Source organism: Chiloscyllium plagiosum, chromosome 36 (genome assembly GCF_004010195.1).
Source record: "Chiloscyllium plagiosum isolate BGI_BamShark_2017 chromosome 36, ASM401019v2, whole genome shotgun sequence".
NCBI classification, from domain to species: Eukaryota; Metazoa; Chordata; class Chondrichthyes; order Orectolobiformes; family Hemiscylliidae; genus Chiloscyllium; species Chiloscyllium plagiosum.
Genome location: NC_057745.1, coordinates 22540682 through 22562999, shown reverse-complemented (window position 1 = coordinate 22562999; position 22318 = coordinate 22540682).

Sequence of the window (22318 nt, the reverse complement as noted above, 5' to 3'; positions counted from 1 at the left end):
CACAAATAGCAAAAGGCGACAAGAGTTTGAAGGCAGTTTTCAGTTTCTGAAAGGAAGATTCCAACTCTATGAAAGGAACTCAAGTTAACAGCTTGAAGAGCTGACAAGATGACGCGGGGTTTAATATCTTTGACTATGTCTGCTTGACTGTCTGGTTGCACCTGTTTTTCCACTGCATGTCTGTTGCCTAGTCTCATCCAGTTTCAATGACTTTGCCTCAAGGTAAAACCTGTTGCCCAGCACCGGGCACATAGAGGAGAACTGAACTGAGTAGTCAACTCAATGTATTTCCATCCAGTGATCATCTTCTGTCTGGGTAAAAATGGCTGTGTAAATGAAACGTTCAATCATCTCTTATGCCATAAAGCAGTTTATATTTGTATAAAGTTAGCTGCGTTTATCCTCTACGACCTAGAATGAAAGCAAAATAACGTTTGAAATAAAATGCTATGTACTGTTATTGTTTGCAAATATATGGCCCGGTTTCCAATTCTCTGGAATTTTATGAAAAATAACAATCGCAGATTCACAGCACCGAGAATCTGAAACTGTTTGTGATTTAATACTGCGGACTGAAGCAGCTAAGACACTGGTTCTGCAGCAGCACCCGGTCCATTTGTGTTTGCTGCCATAACATCAGTTTTACAGTAAGTGGCATTAACACAGTGTGAGCTAGAAGCAAAGCATAAGCAGATTTGGAAGTTCACTTTAATCAATGCTTAACAAACCCTCCAAAAATGATTATGCTGTGCTTTAATATGCTTTTAACCAGATTACTCCCTGTGGCATGTAATTTATACTTTTTTTCAAGATGGGCTGTTCTGCTGGCGCTGCTAAACTCAACAATTCAGTGCACAATATTCCAGCTTTTTGTTAACTAGGGAAACTGAGTGTAAAAAAAAAATGATGGTCTTTTTCTCTCCAATTTAAAGTTTAGCCCTGAGCTACATTCTCATTTGTCACTTTTCTATAATCATTTTATCCAGTGGTGTGTGTTTGTGCTTTTAAATCCTCCATTATTTTTGAACCTGACTTTGATATATGTAAGCACAGGTTCATTGAGGGAAAAAAAGTATCACTCCAAATGCAAGCCCAAGATATGTCACCACACGTGCACAACTTACTGTTTTAATTCTATTTTCCTTTCTTATGATGGTCTAACAAGGGAAGATTGGACAGGCTAGGCTTGTAAGAGCCAACTTAGTTGAAACAAAGAAGACCCAAGAGAGTGTCTTTTCAGAGTGTATGTGGAGAGAATGTTTCCTGTTGTGGAGAATTTAGAACTAGGAGTCACTGATTAAAAATAAGGGGCTACCTTTTTTAAAACAGAGAGGATGGAATTATTTTTTCTTTTACAGATTGTCATGAGTCTCTGAAACTCTTAGAAGAAACTCAAGCAGAGTCATTGAATACCTTTAAAGTGGAACAGATGGATTCAATATAAGCAAGGGACCGAAAGGTTCTTGGGGATAGGCAGAAATATCATAGAATCCCTACAGTGTAGAAGTAGGCCATTCAGTCCATCAAGTTCTCACTGACCCTCTGAAGGGCATCTCACCCAGACAGATTTCCCTGCTCCATCTCTGCATTTCCCATGACCAATTCACAAAATCTGCACATTATGGGTGGTACAGTAGCTCAATGGTTAGCACTGCTACCTCACAGTGCCACGGACCCAGGTTAGATTCCAACTGCAGGTGACTGTCTGTGTGGAGTTTACATATTTTCGCTGTTTCTTCCAGGTGCTCCGGTTTATTCCCACGGTCCAAAGATGTGCAGGTTAGCTGAATTGGCCATTTTAAATTTCCCTATAGTGTTCAGGGATGTGTAGTCTAGGTGTATTAGTCAAGGGAAATGTAGTGCAATGGGTCTGGGTGGGATACTCTTCGGAGGGTTGGTGTGGACTTGTTGGGCCAAATGGCCTGTTTCCACACAGTAGGGATTCTATGATTTTGCACTGTGGGAGGAAACTGGAGCACCCAGAGGGAACTAATGCAGACACAGGGAGAATGTGCCTGAGGCTGGAATCGAACCCAGGTCCCTGGTGCTGTCAAGCAGCAGTGCTAACCACTGAGCCACCGTGGACTAATCAGGTCCACCATGATCTTGTTAAATGGCAGGTGGACTTGAGGGACTAAGTGGTCCTAATTCAAATGTTTGAAACAATGAGTTGGGAAGCTGATATCTCAGGGTAAGTTCAACAGATGCATAATTTTTTGAGGCAATTACACTTGTTTTCAAATTTACTTGCAAATTGACTGTTTGAAAGCGGCCAAATAAAATGGGACTCTGGAATTTATTTTATGATATTTTAATGTTATTATCTGTTTCCACAGACCACAGGTGCAACACAGATCCAGCAATGTAAGACAGCATTCTATTGATCATGATTGTGATTGAGCAAGCAACCTCAGTGGTGAGTCTACTATCTCTCCTGTAGGAATACAGATACAGTTTTCTGTAAATTGACCAAACAAAAACATAGACCGACTGTTGTCTACAGGCATGCTTCATTGAGGCCAAAAGACTTTTCAAAGTAAATAAGGATGCTGCAACAAGCAGTTTTAGACTGAAGAGGAGAATCAAATCATTTGACCAATACAAAAACAAACACATCTCCAGACAATTGCAGGCTTTGAGGCTTACAGATGAGTTAACAAACAACTGATAAGTGGATGTGTAAAACAAACCAGAATTGGGATATGAAAGTTAGCATGTGTCATAAATGAGGACAATGGGACGCTATTGCCCTTATTATCATGCCCTAACTGATAACAGACAAATATAGACAACAAAGGCCTTGAAAAATAATTTGAAATCTGGATGTAGAAGCTTGAGTGGGTTGTGGAACTGATCATAGATGGCTTAAGTTAAGATAAGGGATAATCAGGAAATGAAAGTAAAGGCTCCAGAAGCTCACTCAAACGGATAACATTATGGCTGGCTTTTATCTCAAGCCTGATACCATGAATTCAATAAACAATTGAGCATTTTGTGTTCGGATGAACCTTTACAGGACAATGAGATCCTCTTTTCTGATGACACAAGCCTCATTCCTGATGAAGAGCTTATGCCCGAAACATTGATTCCCCTGCTTCTCGGATGCTGCCTGACTGGCTGTGTTTTTCCTATAGTCAAATCCTCCAACCCTGGCAACATCCTTGTAAATCTTTTCTGAACACTTTCAAGTTTCACAACATCTTTTCGATAGGAAGGAGACCAGAATTGCACACAATATTCCAACAGTGGCCTAACCAATGTCCTGTACAGCCGCAACATGACCTTCTAACTCCTGTACTCAATACTCTGACCAATAAAGGAAAGCATATCAAATGCCTTCTTCACTATCCTATCTACCTGTGAGTCCACTTTCAAGGAGCTATGAACCTGCACTCCAAGGTCTCTTTGTTCAGCAGCACTCCCTAGGACCTTACCATTAAGTGTATAAGTCCTGCTAAGATTAATTTCCCAAAATCCAGCATTTATCTAAATTAAACTCCATCTGCTACGACTCAGCCCGTTGGCCCATCTGATCAAGATTTTGTTGTACTGTGAGGTAACTTTTATGTAAATGACAAAAAGTAGAGTACCCAGTACCAATCCTTGTGGCATTCCACTGGTCACAGGCGTCCAGTCTGAAAAACAACCCTCCACCAACACCACCCTCTGTCTTCTGCTTTTGAGTCAGTTCTGTATCCAAATGGCTAGTTCTCTCTGTATTCCATGAGATCTAACCTTGCTAACCAGTCTCCCATAGGGAACCTTGTCGAATGCCTTATTGAAGCATGTGTTGTAGCTAGATAATTATGCAAACAGATATAAAAGAGGTTACAAGATTAACATTTCATATTTAAATGTAACACTTTGGAGTTTTTACAACTCATTCTGATCTGGTGATCAGATACTCATCTGGGCAGGTACACATTATTCTCAATTGAACTTGTTTGAAATTTGGCTGTTTTGCTACTGATTGCTGCCATTCAAAACACAAAGCATTTTTCCTCACTGTCTTCATTGGGATTGGTATGTCATATACAAGCCTGTGCTGACGTCTATTCCTTCACAATGCAACACCATGATCAGCAATGACTTTGTGTGATCTGCATGGTTTAGAAACTTTTGCTGGTTTCTAAGTAATTTGAATTTGTATTTCAAACTTACACCCTTTTCCCAATGCACAGTTTTGGTAGTTCGCTATCTGCTTACTTAGCATGCATCTGTTTCAGTCTTATCTTTGAAGAAGAATATCTTGTATCTCAGAAGTTAAACAACTGGTTGATAGACAAGGTCATTCACATTTGTATTCTGATTGCAAGTTGTGCTGAGGATGGTAAGCCCTTCTCCATTGGTGTTGCATGAAAATCTGACAATGTTACAGATAAGTCTTGCTTTGCTCAACACGTAATGATTGGTCATTTGATGGCACATACAATATATTGTGCTAGGCTTTTCAGCATGGATAGTGGGGTAAAAGTGTTATATGGGTCTTTCCCCACAGTTTTGAAATGGTTTGCCAGTGATCTGTGTTCCATTGTCAGATACCAACTGATCCAGGAACCTGATAAAAATAGCATTCACTATGTCAGCAATGCTTGGGATACTTGAGTGTCCAATTTGAACAATGAGCACATGAATTAGAGATGTCAAGAAAAGCTGGACAGCTTTTGGGCAAGTGCAACAAACCACATCTATTACATCTTTGGTGCACTTTGCTGAGCGTAGCATTAGCAGCAGCTGAACCGTGTAATAATTGATGGCCTGTCACTATAGCTTCATATTTGTGCTCCTTCACAAGTAATCTGTCAATGCTATGGACCTTTCTTTTACCCAGAAGATCCTGCCTAAATCTTTAATTGGTATGGAGGCTATGAGTAACTCAGAGAGCCCTCTAATAGTTCCTCATCAAAAAAAAAGTCATGTTAATGCCCTTTGTTGCAACATCCTCTGACAAATTGGTCAATAGACGCTTAGGTTTGCTGTCTATACAACGTGTTGGAGGTTGTTAAATCTGAAATTAATTCTTTCTTTGAGCTAGTCTTTAAGGACTTCTCAGATCTTTTCTGGATCTTGCTAATCATCTGTTGAAAGGCCTGGATGTGTTAATTCTCCAAAGTTCCTCCTTGCCTATGCCAAGCAAGGTTTTTACAGTTCTCTTCTTGAAAATCATCTACGATTTGATCTGCATAATAGAAGTTTTGTAATTTAGTAGGGGTGTCACTGGAATTCCAGTCCATAATGTGGTTTCCACTATCAACGATTCTACCTTAAAATGTCAGATGACACCATATTATCCATGTGTTCCTGGCTTTGCATCAGTGCAAATTTGGAACTGTTCTTACTAAGAACACAGGCTCTGCAGCCTCTGTTATGAGAAGTATTTCCTTATATATAGGCTGTCAATTCGTGACCTTTGTATTCCAGCTTAAAAGTGTGTTTCAGCCCTTTTGGTTGCTAAAAATATGATCTTCCATATTGTGTTAAGTCTTATGGTCAGCATGTTAATGCATATTCAAAAGACAAGGCCATTATATCATCACTGCATCACAGCATATGAACTGAGGATATAAAGATTGCATACACCATCTTACCCAGGGATTACTTGAAGCATGATACTCTACTGAAAACATGCTTGTCTAGTGTAACCTAATAACTGACTATTGTCTCAGGCACTTACGATGAATGTAATATTTGTACATATAGTTGTGATCAATGCCTTTGGATTCTTCAATTCAATGATATTCATGCCCAATTTCTTATCAATGAGCTTAATATTAGAAAGGAGAAAAATTAATTAAAACTCATCTGGCTAGCAGCTTTTGTTAACAAAGAATTTGGCAAAGAGAAAGTTCTGCACCCTTAAAAACCACCAGTTTCTATGAGTACAGACAGCTAAAAAGATGTGTAGATAGGGCATTAACCACAAAAAGAACGGAACTAGTTTCTTTTTGATTAGAATGCAAATGGTTTCAAGATAAAATCAACTTGAAATCCTGCCATATTTGATATTTTTCCACAGAGATTCAATCATAAAAAAAGCATGCCAACGGAACAGATATGAGAAGGAGTGGCCAGATTAGTCAAATATTTGAGTCTTAAAAGAAAATCTTAACAAAGGAGACTGAGGTGGAGGAGTTTTATGAAGGTGTACTAGAGCCTGGGAGTGAGATGTCCAAAGGACACCATTACTGGTATGAGGAAGGAGGAGAGGGACATTGAGGGTGGGACAAAAGACCAAAGATCAAGGAATACTGAATTCAAGGAGGTCTTTGAGAACTAGTGGAGGTTATTGAGGTGTAAAGATGAGGCCATGAAGACATTTAAAAACAAGAATTTCATATTAGCTGTGAATGTAAGCCAATAAGAACTTGGGTGAACGATGAGCTGAACTTATTGTGGAACAAAAAATGGTTGTCAGGGATTCAGAAAATATTAACTTTATAGACAGTGGAGGATTGGAGGCCAGCAAGGTGAGTACATGAATGCTGAAATATGAGGGTAAGAAAAGTATGGAAATAGGCCTCAGAATCAATTGGGCTGAAGCAAAATCTGAGGTGGATAATGTAACTGAGATAGTTACTGTGTATGGAGGTGAAATGGGATGGCATAATCCGTTTCTCCATGGTATTGGATGAAAACAGACTGGTACAAACTAAAATAGGGCTGCAGAGAGAACGGGAATTGATGACAATTAGAATGTTTGTGACGGTGATGAAGATGATCGCACGCAAAGATGATACATGATATTTAATAGTGAGAATAAGGCAGGAATGAGGAATAAATCATGCAAATTATGCAAATAGAAAATTTTCTGAACGATAAGCCTAATATATTTAGCTCAGAAGGGAAGGGGGGAGAACAGAAAGGTGCTAGTATTAGGAGACTCAATAGTTGGGGGAACGGACAGGAGATTTTGTGTTCACGAATAGGACTCCAGAAAGTATGTTGCTTCCCAGGTGCCCGGGTGCAGAATGTCTCTGATCGAGTCAACAGGATTCTGAAGGGGGAGGATGAGCAGCAGAAATTGTGGTGCACATTGGCATCAATGACATAGCTAGGAAAAGGAATGAGGATCTAAAAAGTGATTTCGGGGAGTTAGGTTGGAAGCTAAAAAGCAGGGCGAACAGAGTAGTAATCTCAGGATCGTGCCTCGTGCTAGTGAGACAAGGAACAGGGAGTGAATGCAGCTAAACATGTGGCTACAGGGCTGGTGCAGGAGGGAGGGCTTCAGGTACGTACCTTGGGGTACCTTCTAGGGAAGGTGGGACCAGTACATGAAGGATGGGTTGCACTTAAACTGGAGGTGCACAAGCGTCCTGGGCAGGAGATTTGTTGGAGTGCTTTGGGAGGGTTTAAACTAGCTTGCCAGGGGGATGGGAACCAGAGCTACAAATCAGAGAAGACTATAGTTGTTGAACGGGCGGAAATTGAATGCAGAGAGTCTGTCAGGAAGTATACACAGTTGATAGGGCAAAGGAATGGGTTAAAGTGTGCCTGGGACAATGCAAGGAGTGTCAGGAATAAGAATGCTGTACTTAAAGCATGGATCAGTACTTGAAACTATGATGTTGTGGTCATAACAGAGACAGGGATTTCACAGGGGCGGGAATGATTGCTGGATGTTCCAGGGTTCAGATCTTGTAAAAAGAGGAGAGGGAGTAGCATTGTTAATTAGAGAGTGCATCACAGCTGCAGAAAAAAAGGTTGTTGAGGAGGGTCCGTCTTCTGAGTCAGTATGGGTGGAAGTCAGTAATAGGAAAGGAGCATTCACTTTATTGGGTGTATCCTATTGACCCCTCAATTACAGCAGAGAGATGGAAGAACAGGTTGGACAGCAGATCTTGGAAAGATGTAACAGAGTTGTTGTTATGGGTGACTTCAACTTCCCCAATATTGATTGGAACCTCCTTAGTGCAGATGGTCTGGATGGAGCCAATTTTGTCAGGTGTGTCCAGGAAGGATTCCTAGTCAACTGGCTGACTGGGGAGAGGACATATTGGGGGGAGGCTAGGCAACGAGCTAGGTCAGGTGTCAGATCTCTCGGTGGAAAAGCATTTCGGTGTCAGTGACCACAACTGCCTCACCTTTACCATAGCCATGGAGAGGTATAGGAACAGACAGTATGGGAAGGTATTTAACGGGGGGGGGGGGTGAAATTATACTGCTATTAGACAGGAGCTGTGGGGTATAAATTGGGAACAATTGTTCTACGGGAAAAGCACAACAGAAATGTGAAGGCTGTTTAAACAGCATTTGTTGTGAGTGTTGGATAACTTTGTCCCACTGAGACGGGCAAGGAATAGTAAGGTGAAGAGAAGAGATGATAAGAGAAGAGGAGAGATCCCTCAAAGTTGCCACCCAAGTTGATAGGGTTGTTAAGAAGGCATATGGTATTTTGGCTTTCATTAACAGAGGGATTGAGTTTAAAAGACATGAAGGTTTGCTGCAGCTCTATATAACCCTGGTTAGACCACACTTGGAATATTGTGTCCAGTTCTAGCCACCTCATTATAGGAAGGATGTAGATGCTTTAGAGCAGGTGCAGAGGAGGCTTATCAGGATGCTACCTGGATTGGAAACATGTCTTATAAAGAGAGGTTGAGTGAGCTAGGGCATTTCACACTGGAGAGAAAAAGGAAGAGAGGTGACTTGATAGAGGTGCACAAGGTAGTGAGAGGCATAGATAGAGTAGGTAGTCAGAGACTTTTCCCCAGGGCAGAAATGGCTGTCATGATGGGTGGTAATTTTAAGGTGATTGGAGGAAGGTATCGTGGAGATGTCAGAGGTAGATTCTTTACGCAGATAATGGTGGGTGCATAGGATGCACTGCCAGCATTGTTAGTAGAGTCAGAGACATTAGGGACATTTAAGCAACTGCTGGGCAAGCACATGGATGACAGTAAATTGAGGGGTGTGTAGATTAGATTGATCCTAGATTAAGATAAATGCTTGACACAACATTGTGCGCTGAAGGGCTGGGTTGTACTGTTCTATGTCTATGTTCTATGTTCTTTGTTCTATATTCACCTGGAATAAATGGCAAGCCATCTCCCAAATTAAACATGAATTTACAAAAACAGAAATTGGTGGAAAGGCTCAGCAGGTCTGGCAGCATCTGTGGAGAGAAAGCAAAGTCAACGTTTCAGGTTCAGTGACCCTTTTGACTCCAGTTCTCACCACCAACCCGAACAGATCTAGACAAATAAATAGCAAATGGGACAGAACGCCAACACTTGCCTGAAGGCGCACTGATGATGTTACCTAGAATGGTGATGAAATGTCTGCGAACAAACGTACCAGCTCAGCGAGCAAGTCAACAACCACAACCATCTTCCTTTGTGCCAGCTATGCCATCACTGCAGGAGCTTTCCAGGGTAGTGTATTAAAGTCATTGATAAAGCAGCTAAAGATGGTTGGGTTTAACTCCATCATAAGTTCAGAAGTGGAATTGTTCACTGATGCTAGAACAGTGTTCAGCACCATTTACAATTCCGCAGATTCTGAAGCAGTCCATGTTCAAATGAAGCAAGACCTGGGCAGTATCTAGGTTTGAGGAGAAAGTGAGGGCTGCAGATGCTGGAGATCAGAGCTGAAAATGTGTTGCTGGAAAAGCGCAGCCGGTCAGGCAGCATCCAAGGAACAGGAGAATCGATGTGAGGAAACTGGAGAAATCTGAGTTCATCCCTTGTGGTTGGAGTGTTCCCAGGCAGAAGATGAGGCTCTCTTCCTCCAACCGTGTGTTGCCATGGTCTGGCGATGGAGTATCTAGGTTTGCACTGAAATGTTGTAAATAACATTCATGCTACACAAATGCCAGGCAATAGGCATTGCCCATAAGAGACAATTGTCCCTTGACATTCAATGGTATTACCATCGCTGAATCCCCCACTGTCAATATCCTAGGGGGCTACCATTTACTAGAAACTAAATTGGACTTAGCCATATAAAAACAGGTTACAAAATAAGGTCAGAGGTAAGGAATACAGCAGTGAATATCTTACCTCCTGACTCCCAAACCTGTTCATCATCTACAAGGCATAAATGAGAACAACACTCAAGAAGCTTGACACTATTCAGTAAAAAGCAGCCTATATAATTGGCACCACATCCATAAACATCCATTTCCTCTAGTACAGATGCTCAGTAGCATCAGTGTGCATTATCTAAAAGATGCGCTGCAGAATTCACCAAATATCTTTAGACAGCACCTTCTAAATTCATGACCACTTCCATCTCAGTGGATGACAGCAGACACATGGTCACAACAATACTTGGTGTTCAAGGCATTCACCAACCTAACTGGAAGTATATTGTTGTTTCTTCAGTTTTGCTGGTTCAATATCCTGGAACTCTCTCCCTCACAACATTGTGATTTACCTACAGCGAATGGACTGCAGTAATTCAATAAGGCAGCTGACATTCACCTTCTCGAGAGCAACGAGGAATGGACAATAAATGTAGGCCCAACCAGCAATACCCACATTCCATGTTTGAATAAAATAACTAAATAGATTTTTTTAAAAGTTCTGCTTTCTTATTGTATACTGTTAATGTTACATTATTCAGTTTTTAATGAGTTTTGAGAAGATTTGTAGCTCAGGTTGAGATTTTGGATGTAGGTTTGCTCACTGAGCTGAAAGGTTCATTTCCAGATGTTTTGTTATCTTACTAGGTAACATCTTCAGTGGACCTCATGAGAGGCAATGCTGAAAATTCCTGATTTGGAGATGCCGGTGTTGGACTGGGGTGTACAAAGTTAAAAATCACGCAATACCAGGTTATAGTCCAACAGGTTTAATTGGAAGCACACTAGCTTTTGGAGCGACACTCCTTCATCAGGTGAATCCTTCATCACAACCACCTGGTGAAGGAGCGGCGCTCCGAAAGCTAGTGCTTCCAATTAAACCTATTGAACTATAACTTGGTGTTGCGTGATTTTTAACTGAAAATTCCTGCTTTCTATTTATATGTTTGATTTCTTTGGGTTGGTGACGTTATTTCCTGTGGTGAAGTTATTTCCTGTGGTGAAGTCACTTCCTGTCTGGAAATGAACCTTTCAGCTCAGCGAGCAGTTTTTAGTATTCAATACTTTGTTGTTCTGATTCTTTGTGAATGCATTTCCATAGATATTGCAAATAGGGTTGTGTGTGATAACCACTTTGGATCCACGAAAGACTAAATTACATGTTTCCTCAATAACAAAAAGCTTGCACTGTGGTGGATTGAAGGGTTTTGTACTCAACTCACGGAAATCTTTATAAGGCCTTGGTCAGACTGTAATAAAACTACAGTCAATTTCAAATACCACATTTCAGGAAATTTGAATTCCATAAGCAATGAATATGACCCAGGGTCTGTACAGACGAGCATTTCTTTGCTGTCTTAAGCCAAATGAAACATATTGGGCCAGATCTTTGCAGCATCAGGAAGAGTCTATGGACTTTCAAAGATGATGGCACAACCCACCTCAGAAAGTCTATCCCTCTTTTCTCACAGATCCCACTTTCACCAGTATGGGAAATGTGATGGGTCATCATTTACACATGAAAGAAATCTAATTTCAGTAAAGGCATTTGAATACAGCTAGGAAGAAGCAGTGGTCCAAAGGCTTGTACTTCCAAACAAACCTGTTGGATTATAACCTGGTGTTGTTTGATTTTTAACTTCGTACACCCCAGTCCAACACCTGCTCCTCCACATCATGCTTAACCGATGAGCTGTTCTTGACAGTGGGGTTTAGGGGCACAACTCTCTTTGTTTCCAGATTGGATTGGGCTTTCTAGGGTTTTAACATTTTTTCATTGTCTTTCATGAATAGGATTTATTGCACAGCAAAAAAATTATCCTAAGTTTGGATGCTTTCCAAACAAACCAATTTCAGTTAATTGTAATTAACATTAAAAGTAGCAGCTGTAGTCACTATAGTCCCAGAGTCCCAGATGACCATTGGGCTGCTTTCTCAGTAAATTTAAAAATAAGTGTAAAATTACTGGTACTGATAGAAAACCAAAGCAAAAAGTAAATGCTAATGCTGGATGCTAAAAATAATTAAAGTGTATTCAAAAATTAATACAGGTTCAGTCCTGACTGGAGTGTTGGATTGAGGATGCAGAGTATGTTCAGAAAGGATCGGTCGTGTTTAGTGATCAAGGATAAATTGGTTGTTTATTCTAGAGACAAAACAATCAACTACTGTATTCTGACAATGAAATTTGGCTGTTTTGTGATGTGACATTGTGTGGAGTCTCTATTGTACAGTGGCTGTGGATAATTCAGTCTTGGGATACTTAGTGACATGCTGCTGAGCAAATTATCAGGGGAAGAGTAAATATTAAATGTAAATTATTCCCTGTAGAACTCATGAACATCAACATTATAGTTCAAGAATAGAAGAGGTGAAGATTTGGGAGCACATATTTGACTCCCTCCTGACTGGGGAGTTGCCCTATATGTTGCCCAAAGGGCTAATGAAAAAGTACCTGACAAAACTGCTGGAAAGCTTGTTTCCTGATTTCCCATTTACTCTCATTGTAGCTTGTCTTCTGTATATCACAAAAAATAGCTAATATTAAAAGTGGATGGAATGTTAAGCATATTCATGCTATATTTCATAGAATCATAGAATCAAACAGAACAAAACAGAATGTTGAATCTGTCCAGTCAAAAATACATTACTATCTACATTAGACTCACTTGCATACACTCTGAACATAATAAATTATGAAACTTCAAATGTCCGTTCAAGTATATTTTTAAAGGCTATGAGGTTTCCTGCCTCTACTCTCCTCCCAAGCAGTGCATTCCAGAACCCCACAATCTCAAATCCCCTCTAAATCTCCTGCCTTTCACTTTAAAAGTGACCTCTTGTACGTGACCCTTCAACTAAGGAGAACAGTGCTTTCTATCCACCCTGTCCGTGTTCCTCATAATCTTTTACATCTCTGTCAGTTCCACCTTCAATCTTTTGCCTTCACTTTTAATCTAAAGTTGTTATTGTTTTTTTTATTGAAGTGCAGTACATAGAGCTCCTCAATCGTGCACTCGTTACTATCTATTTATACCCTGGAAAACAAGTTTGTGTAATAGAAACCTTCTACTTTATCAGCCTCATATCTTCACCATGAGCAGCACTTTAAAGAGTCTATTTATATCTCATTGCTATTATTATATAGGATTGATATTCCATGAATGGTGCACTTATATTGAAACCAAAATGTGCCTCAGCCAATTTTTAGGGAGTAGATTTATCTTGAAATAGTAGATTTGGAACAGCACAGTTGTTGGCACAAGATCTGTTTCATAGCACCACCTAGTGAAAGTTATGAATCTCAGATGTGCAGCACTTTTTGTCTCAATGAAATTTCTTCTCTGTACACAATCTTAAGTTGTCTTAAACAATTATAACCATTCATCAGTATGCAATTAGTACAGTAACCTATACACAAAATCAAAATCTCCGACAACTTTGTATTTACAACTAAGTTGAGACTTTCCCAGACTAGAAGGCTGACACTGCAGAACAGTCATAAAGGGTTAATATAGGAGGCAACAAACTTTAGACAAATCAAGCAAAGACGAACTCAGTTAGAGTTGAAAGAGTTTATGGGGATATTTCAAAGGCCACCAGGAGTGGTTTCACTGATGGTCCAACGTGTATTTGGTTCCTAATCAGGAAATTATTTGGTAATTCATTATATTGCTGTTGGTGGATATTGCTATTATCTTTTCTATATCACAATGTGATCACACTTTAGAAGTAAAGTGTTTTGCAACTTTACTGAAGTAATGAATGTGGTGCATTAAACAAAGACCGAAAGAACCACAGATGTTATAATTCAGAGACAAAAATAGAAATTGCTGGAAAAAAAATCACCAGGTCTGGCAACTTCTGTAGAAAGAATCAGAGTTGACATTTCAGGTTGAGTGAGTCTTCCTCAGAACTAAGGAAGATTCACTTTACCCAAAACATTAACTCTGATTTTTCTCCACAGATACTGCCAGATTTGCTGAGTTTTTCCAGCAAATTCTATTATTGAACATGATATATTCCTGGATGGTGACCCCAGTACCTTGTGGTATTTGTCACATCTACCAAAATGTACAGGGTAAAGGTTTATTGAGGGAGTTCACTACCACCAACTCTCCTTTTCTTGGGCCAGCCTAGTGATTAGTGGTAGAGAATACATCTTTGTAGAGTATCTACAGAACAGGTACCATTCTTAGATATCACATAGGTTTATTACATGAAAACAATAAGTGCAACTACATTTGGCCAGGCATTATTACAATGATATTAAGTAGCTGGTACAAATATATCTACTCCCTCCAAAAGTTAGAGTAGAACTCCTTCTCTTTGCCCACAGATTGTATGGCATTGATATTTCCATAGAACTTTGATCCTTTCCCCAAACATTACCTTGTAAATCAATGAAAGCTTTATTTCCTGTAGATATTTTCCTATCCAACCTGTTTGGAGATGTTATTAAATATCTCTATAGCAGATGGGACTTGAGCTCAGGCCTGACAGCTTAGAAGTAGGGACACTACCATGCACCATAAGAGTCCCCTTTCCTTCTTGTAGATTTTTTATAATCAATCTGCAGAGATGCTAATACACACTTCTGGAGCAGATGAGACTTGAATCTGGAGTTCCTGGCTCAGACATAAGGACATTGCCACTGCATTATAAGAGCCCTCCTTTCATCCTTGTATTCTAAATAAGCAAAAATGACCTTGTGGATCTGCAAATAAATACTGTATCAATGGGAGAATGTGGCATTGCTGATAATACCTGTTAAACTCCGTTATTCGACTCAAATAATAAAGCTGAAATAAAGAATAAAGCTAAGCTATTGATTTTGAATGGTGGGCTATTTTCACATATAGCTATGTTAGGAAACCCAATGGTCATTTTTAGTTGCTAAACTTTGCTTGCAAGATTCATTCACATATTTAATTCCATTTTGGAAATCACTCTCATTCCTTGAACATGATGCAGAGAAGCCGAGTAATTGAGACTGCATAATTGATGAGCTGGGCTATAGGCTGAACAACAAGGTTGTAAGAACCAGGTCATGTATTTGCATCAACTGCAGTCAGTAACACGGCTTCTCTCACCATCTTTTCGATCAATGGGAGAAGCAGCTTTGCAATACCTTGGGAGAAAAACAAGACAAGCTGGACATCAAGTTGACCATTAGAGCTAAATTCTGCATGTTGGGCTCTAATTTTGCATCTGCATTGTGAGAAAGTCTTCCACAGGAGATAAAGAAGTTGTCAATGGGATTAATTTAAAACACTTGTTACATGTAAGGTGTAAGTCAATCTCTTTATTATTGGCCCTGCAATAATATCATGTTCCAGAAACATAGAATCCCTGAAGTCTGAAAGCAGGCCGTTTTTAGATTAGGTTATTTAGAGTGTGGAAACAGGCCCTTCGACCCAACAAGTCCACACCGACCTGCAACCCATTCCCCTGCATTTATCCCTTCACCTAACACTACGGGCAATTTAGCATGGTCAATCCACCTAACCTGCACATTTTTGGTCTGTGGGAGGAAACCGGAGCACCTGGAGGAAACCCACGCAGACGTGGGGAGAATGTGCAAACTCCACACTGTTAGGGTCTCTGGTGCCGTGAGGCAGCAGTGCTAACCACAGTGCCACCGTGCCACCCGTTGAGTTCACACTGATCCTCCAAAAAGCATCCCACACAGACTCACCCTGTTCCTGTAACCCATGGCTAATCCACCTAACCTGCACATGTTTGGACTATGGGAGGAAACTGGACCACCTAGTGTAAACAAACCCTTGTAGACACAGGGAGAATGTGCAAACTCCACACCTGAGGCTGGAATTAAACATGGATCCCTGGCACTGTGAGGCAGCAGTGCTAACCACTGAACTATGATGTTGCCATGTTGAGAATGAGGATATGAATTGGAAGCTCATTTATAAAGCAATAGTCCATATATTTTATTACTTTTTTCATAAAATGGCAGGAATGTGACATACTGGCATTTCTGAGAACATATATGTGGATAGGAGCAGTAAACAGGTACAGAAAATATCCTCTACCAACAAAAAAACACTTTATATTAAAAGTAAAGGAGCAATTGGTTAAATTAAATCTAAAATAACTTGCATAAACTTATAAATGTTAAATGATTTCAATACAACAAGTCAATCAACTGGAAGATAAATTTCTACTGACAAAACTTCTTAAAACAAGCATTACTGCACATAAATATTAGATTGAGGTACTAATACGCATTGTGGCTTGCTTATTCTGGTTGGCATGATTGTTGAAAAATGAACTTGAAAAATAATAATGCACAATTAAATATTAATTAATTAATCAGGACTCCTTCTTATTCAAAAGTACAATGTTTTATGCAGGATTAATAACGCTACTTTTCATTCAATCATATATTGAATGCAGCAACAAGCCAATATAAAGCATTTTCTTTTCCACTATGAAATGTGTACTTCTTTTAAATTTACATGTGAATCTTTGAAAGTCTCAGGAAAGAACCTTAAAAGAGCCCGAATGACATGGGCTATGGTAAGACTGGTACAGAGTTTTATGAGAAGTCCTATTTCAACTTTGGGAACAACCTGCTGCAATGTTTTCTGCCCCTGTCAGGTTTTAGGTAGGTTTCTCGCTAGGCGGTGGTGAGTTTCCTTTAAAAGAGGATTATTGCTTGGTAAAAGTCTTGGTAACTGATTATCTTATCTCATTTATACCTTAATAAATATGCCAAACAAAGTAGACTTTGAGAATTCTCGTCACAGAAGTCGGAGCGGGTGCCTGACAACTTTAGCCCCAGAGCTGACTACAAGGGGTCTCCAAGTACTCAACATTACAACAGCATTTTAGGGCTTGATCCATGGGCACCAGCTATGTGCTGCCCTCATCCACGTACATGGGCATCTGAAATTTGCCAACCCCTCATGATCTTCATGGCACCTCTCTGTTCCACCTGCAGGACATTTAGGGCACACAGACTTATTTTGCATTAGGCACTGTCAACTAACATTGAGAGGCTGCAGCTGTTACATTTTGCATATGGATAGGCACCCAGGTCAGGGTCTGAATCGGGCTCTATCTCAGGAGAGCTTGCTTGCTGTATTAGTACTCAGTCACTTAGTATCTACCTGCACATTCACAAAATCCCTGCTATCCCTCTTAGTGTGTTGGTGCTTCAGCTACAACCTCAAGGCTATCAGTTCTGCCATGTTGAGGTACTCCATTGAGCAGTCACATGGAAGGCTGCCTGTCCAGATTGGGAGGGGGAACATCTTCTTGTACAGCACACCAAAACATCAATCTAATATCCACAGCTTCTTTCAGTTACCTCTGTAAGCACACAGTATGTGTATTCAACCAAAAAGAGGATGGGGGCTAGTCTTCGGTCCATTCCACTGGGGGCCATTGTTGGCCAGGGTGTTCTAGTACTGTCAGTTACAAGCACAATCTGTGCACAGTCTGGGGCTTGGCCATGGTCTGCTCAAGTCACTCACTTTCAGAGAATATATTTGATTAATGGGCAGGGAATTGGCAGTGGTCAGTCGTGTAGGGCCAACGCCAGTGGTCAGGGGTCTTGTTGGTTATGTCTAAGAGCTGCTTGTCAAAATCAGTCAGAGGTCCATGGCAAATACAGTCCTAGGATCCATGCATTGATCATTGGGGAAGGTTCAAGAGGGGAACTGTCAGTGGTGGGTTCACTGTCAAAAGGGGTGAGGAAATCAAAGCTGTGTAAGGAAAGCACAGACATATTGAGATGGGAACAGGCATGGTGACTGACAAAACATATTCGCAGGCATTGTAAGGAAGTTATTTGTAGTGTCCACCATCATGGTCTCCTCAGGGGAGTGGAGCATCATTATTTTGTAATGTCAGGGATTAGATTAGATTAGATTCCCTACAGTATGGAAACAGCTGGCCCAACATTCGGCCCAACAAGTTCACACTGACTCTCCGAAGAGTAACCCACCCAGACCCATTCCCCTATCCTATATTTACCACTGACTAATGCACCTAACACTATGGGCAGTTTAGCATGGCCAATTCACCTGACCTGCACATCTTTGGATTATGGGAGGAAACCGGAGCACCCGGAGGAAACCCACACAGACACGGGGAGAATGTGCAAACTCCACACAGACAGTCACCCAAGATGGGAATTGAACCTGGGTCCCTGGCGCTAACCACTGAGCCACTATCCCGCCTCATCAAGGAACAAAGAACATGGAGGACAATAGGAGGCAAAGTTCAATGTAGTGGGTCTCCGTATGGGGACGAGGATAGGTGGAAATGAACTGTCAGAGTAGTGGGAAGTAAAATGGGACATCAAGTCGCTGTGGTGTGGTGGAGGTGGGGACGGAGAGGAACTAACTGCCAACTAGGTGGAACCCTGTCTTGATGGTCTACCATGAGCGGTGATCCCAGACAGCATTTGTCATTCACTAGATGCTAACTGCAAATGGAAAGTATCTGGGACTATGTCTTTAGTGAACAGAGTCAATGTCAGTTTGATTGAAGACAGTACAGGACCAATGTCTGCTGGACACTAGATCATTGAAAAGACCAAGGCATGAAGCATGTGTTTGCAAACTGCAGCTACTTTTAATTCCCAATAATTTACTTACTCATTTGTATTGCATGTGGAGTGAACATGGCTGAAGTTCAAATATTGCTCGTAGGTAATTTTCACCATTCTATTTGCACTTACAAATCTAACACTGGCATCTCAGTGGAGCAGAAATGAGCAGCAATGATGTAAAAGGAGACAAATGCTGGGTGAAAGCTTTCCAACAATTGGAAACTCCCGGGGGTGGGAAGAAGGGAGCGTTGCTTCATCACCTGTTATGTATGTATTACGATGGACTCTATTGAATCCATTTATACGTTCCATGGTTGATGAGGATCTGAAATGGGAAGAGAGTCAGAGCACAGCAGGTTCTCCCTTTTTGATGTCCTGTATTGCCTATATTCATACTAAGAATACCATCTATCGTATGGTGGAGTCCAGCAGGCTTGGTGTCAGTGAAATGGACTATAACTTGAGTACTTTTTAAAGATACTTTTATTTTTATTCAAGACTTTCAGTAAGTCAAGTGTTTTTTAACACATTGTATTCCTATGCTAAACTTTATTTTACTTTATTTTACTTTTTCAATTCTGTAACAAACATTTAAAGTATCTGTACCTAGGTATGCAGTACCTGAGATAGTACCAAAACAGTGACATTACAAACTTTTCACTACACTCATTCGAGTGCAGGTGACATTAAATGCTATTCTAATCTATTCAATCATCGTGCTGAATAGACCAAGCAACTCAAGACCGGGCATCCATGAGGCACTGCGGGCCATCAACAGCAGCAGAATTGTATCCAGCACAATCTGTCACCTCATGGCGCGACATATCCCCCACTCAACTATTATCATCAAGCCAGGAGATCAACCCTGGTTCAATGGAGAGTGTTGCTGGAAAAGCGCAGCAGGGCAGGCAGCATCCAAGGAGCAGGAGAATCGACGTTTCGGGCATAAGCCCTTCTTCAGCCTTATGCCCGAAACATCGATTCTCCTGCTCCTTGGATGCTGCCTGACCTGCTGTGCTTTTCCAGCAACACATTTTTCAGCTCTGATCTCCAGCATCTGCAGTCCTCACTTTCTTCAATGGAGAGTGCAAGACAGCATGTCAGGAGCAGCACCAGGCATACATGAAGATGAGGTGTCAACCTGGTGAAGCTACCAAACAGGACTACTTGCATGCCAAACAGCATAAGCCACAAGTGATAGACAGAGCTAAGCGATTCCACGACTAACGAATCAGGTCTAAGCTCTGCAGTCCTATCATATCCAGTCATGAATGGCAGTGGGCAATTAAACAACTCACTGGAGAAGAATGCTCCACAATATCCCCATCCTCAGTGACGGGAGAGGTCAGCATATCAATGCAAAAGATAAGGCTGAAGCATTCACAGCAATCTTCAGCCAGAAGTGCCAATTGAAATGTCCGTCTTGCCCTCCTTCAGTGGTCCCCAGCATCACAGATACCAGACTTGCACCAATTCAATTCCCTCCACATCATATCAAGAATCAACTGGAGGCACTAGATAGTGAAGAGGCTATGGGCCCTGACTACATTCCAGCAATAGTACTGAAGACCTGTGCTTCCCTAACCAAGCTCTTCCAGTACAGTTACAACACTGGCATCTACCCCAACAATGTGGAAAATTGCCCAGGTATGTCCTGGACAGAAAAAGCAGGACAAATCCAAACCAGCCAATTACTGTCACATCAGTCTACTTTTGATCATCAGTAAAGAGATGGAAGGTGTTAACAACAGCGCTATCAAGCAGCACCTGCTCAGGGATAACCTGCTCAGTGATGCCCAGCTTGGGTTCTGCCATACAGCCTTGGTTCAAACATGGTCAGAAGAACTGAATTCCAGAGGTGAGGTGAGAGGGACAGCTTTGATATCAAGGCTGCATTTGACTAAGTCTGGCACCAAGAAGTCCTGGAAACAAAGGAATTGAATGGGCAACCTATGTGTTGATTGTTGTCATATCTGGCATATCGGAAGATGGTTGTGGTAGTGTAAAATCTGCATTTAAAGTCAACTGTTACATCAACAACAGTACATAACATGCTGAGTAAAATGCTAACTTCAAACATTTACTATTCCCCCCTTAGATTTAAACATTATTAATTAAAATTACACCCATTTCCCCAAAACCTCTTCCAATGACTTAAGCAAAATATTCGTGGCTCTTTACATTGTATTTGATCCCCAGTAAAAATATGGTGGTCTGTTTTCAGTTTCTTCCTGATGTGCAAGATTTCAGCATCTGGAGCAGTCCTGTGATAATGTCATGGAGCTGCACTCAACTGGGTCTAAATAGAACAATACAGACAGAGAATGTCAGAGAGAAAATCAAATAGTGAATATAAAAAAAATGTACACCTAGCAGTGTTTCATTAATATAACAGTAAAATTAGAGTCTTGTATATGGCAGATTACCATATATGTCGAGAGTGTAGTGCTGGAAAAGCACAACAAGTAAGGCAGCATTCGAGGACCAGGAGAATCGACATTTCAGGCATAAGCCCTTTATCAGGATTACTGATGAAGTGCTTATGCCTGAAATGTCGATTCTCCTGCTCCTTGAGTACTACCTGACCTGCTGTGCTTTTCCAGTACTACCCTCTCAACTCTAATCTCCAGCATCTGCAGTCCTCACTTTCTCTTAGATTACCATGTATAATTGTATTTGGTATTAATATGCAATAAATTGAGTTCTTCAGAGCCTTAAGGCTTGAAGACAGTTTCTGACCTTTTTTTCTCCTTGATGAGGCTGCCTTGAATGCAAACTCTTCAATGCAGATATGGCCATATTGGAACATTAAAAACAGATGCAGGCCATTCAGTCCCTCAGGCCAGTTTACGATGCAACTCCATTAACCTATTTTTACACCACACTTGTTGTGACCTTTAGCTCAAAGTTCCTGAGTCCTGCATCAGCCCTGAGTGCTCCAATTATTCTTACAACCACAACCTTTTGGGAGAGAGTTGCTAATTCCTACCATCCTTTGTTTTTTTTGCACATGGATACCAGATTCAGAATCCGACCTAATTGACTCTGCCTTTCAACATGCATCTAAAGCTAAGTCTGGAAAAAGAAATCAAACATAACTGACACTTGTTGTGGATCCTTTGCACTTTTATCTAAAGTGAAAGAAGTAGAATATTATGTGTTTGTGACAATGACCTTGCAAAAAACATCTAATCCATATTACCAGATACATCTTATTCACTAGAACTAGTCTATCAACTCACGGTTAACTAGGTGTCTTAAAATTGTTGCTTTGATCATGGGTTTCAGGAGGGGTACGCCAGTGTTGAAAATTCTGATGAACCCAGCAAAACAGAAATAATGAGTCGGACTATTTTACTCAGCTGGGACTCATCAGAGTTAGATGAGATGAGGCAATTTTAGAATCAACTGCGTAATCTTAAGTCTTCCATCAAATTTATCGCAACACTAGTGTAAAATCAATATCAAACCTACAGCATATTAACAGCAAAGAGGCTACAATGTAACAAAGATAAGGAATCTTAAGTCTAGTTATCATGCTTGAGAAAAGAAACTCAAGCTTTTAACATAACAAGTGGCCAATTGATGCTCTGCTTCTTACATTACTGCAGGATGACAATCCCTCTCTTTTTTGTTCTATTTTGCTGTCAGTCACTTGTGCAGATTTGTCCTAGGATATATAACAGCACCAGCTGTTTATTTTACCACAAATACAC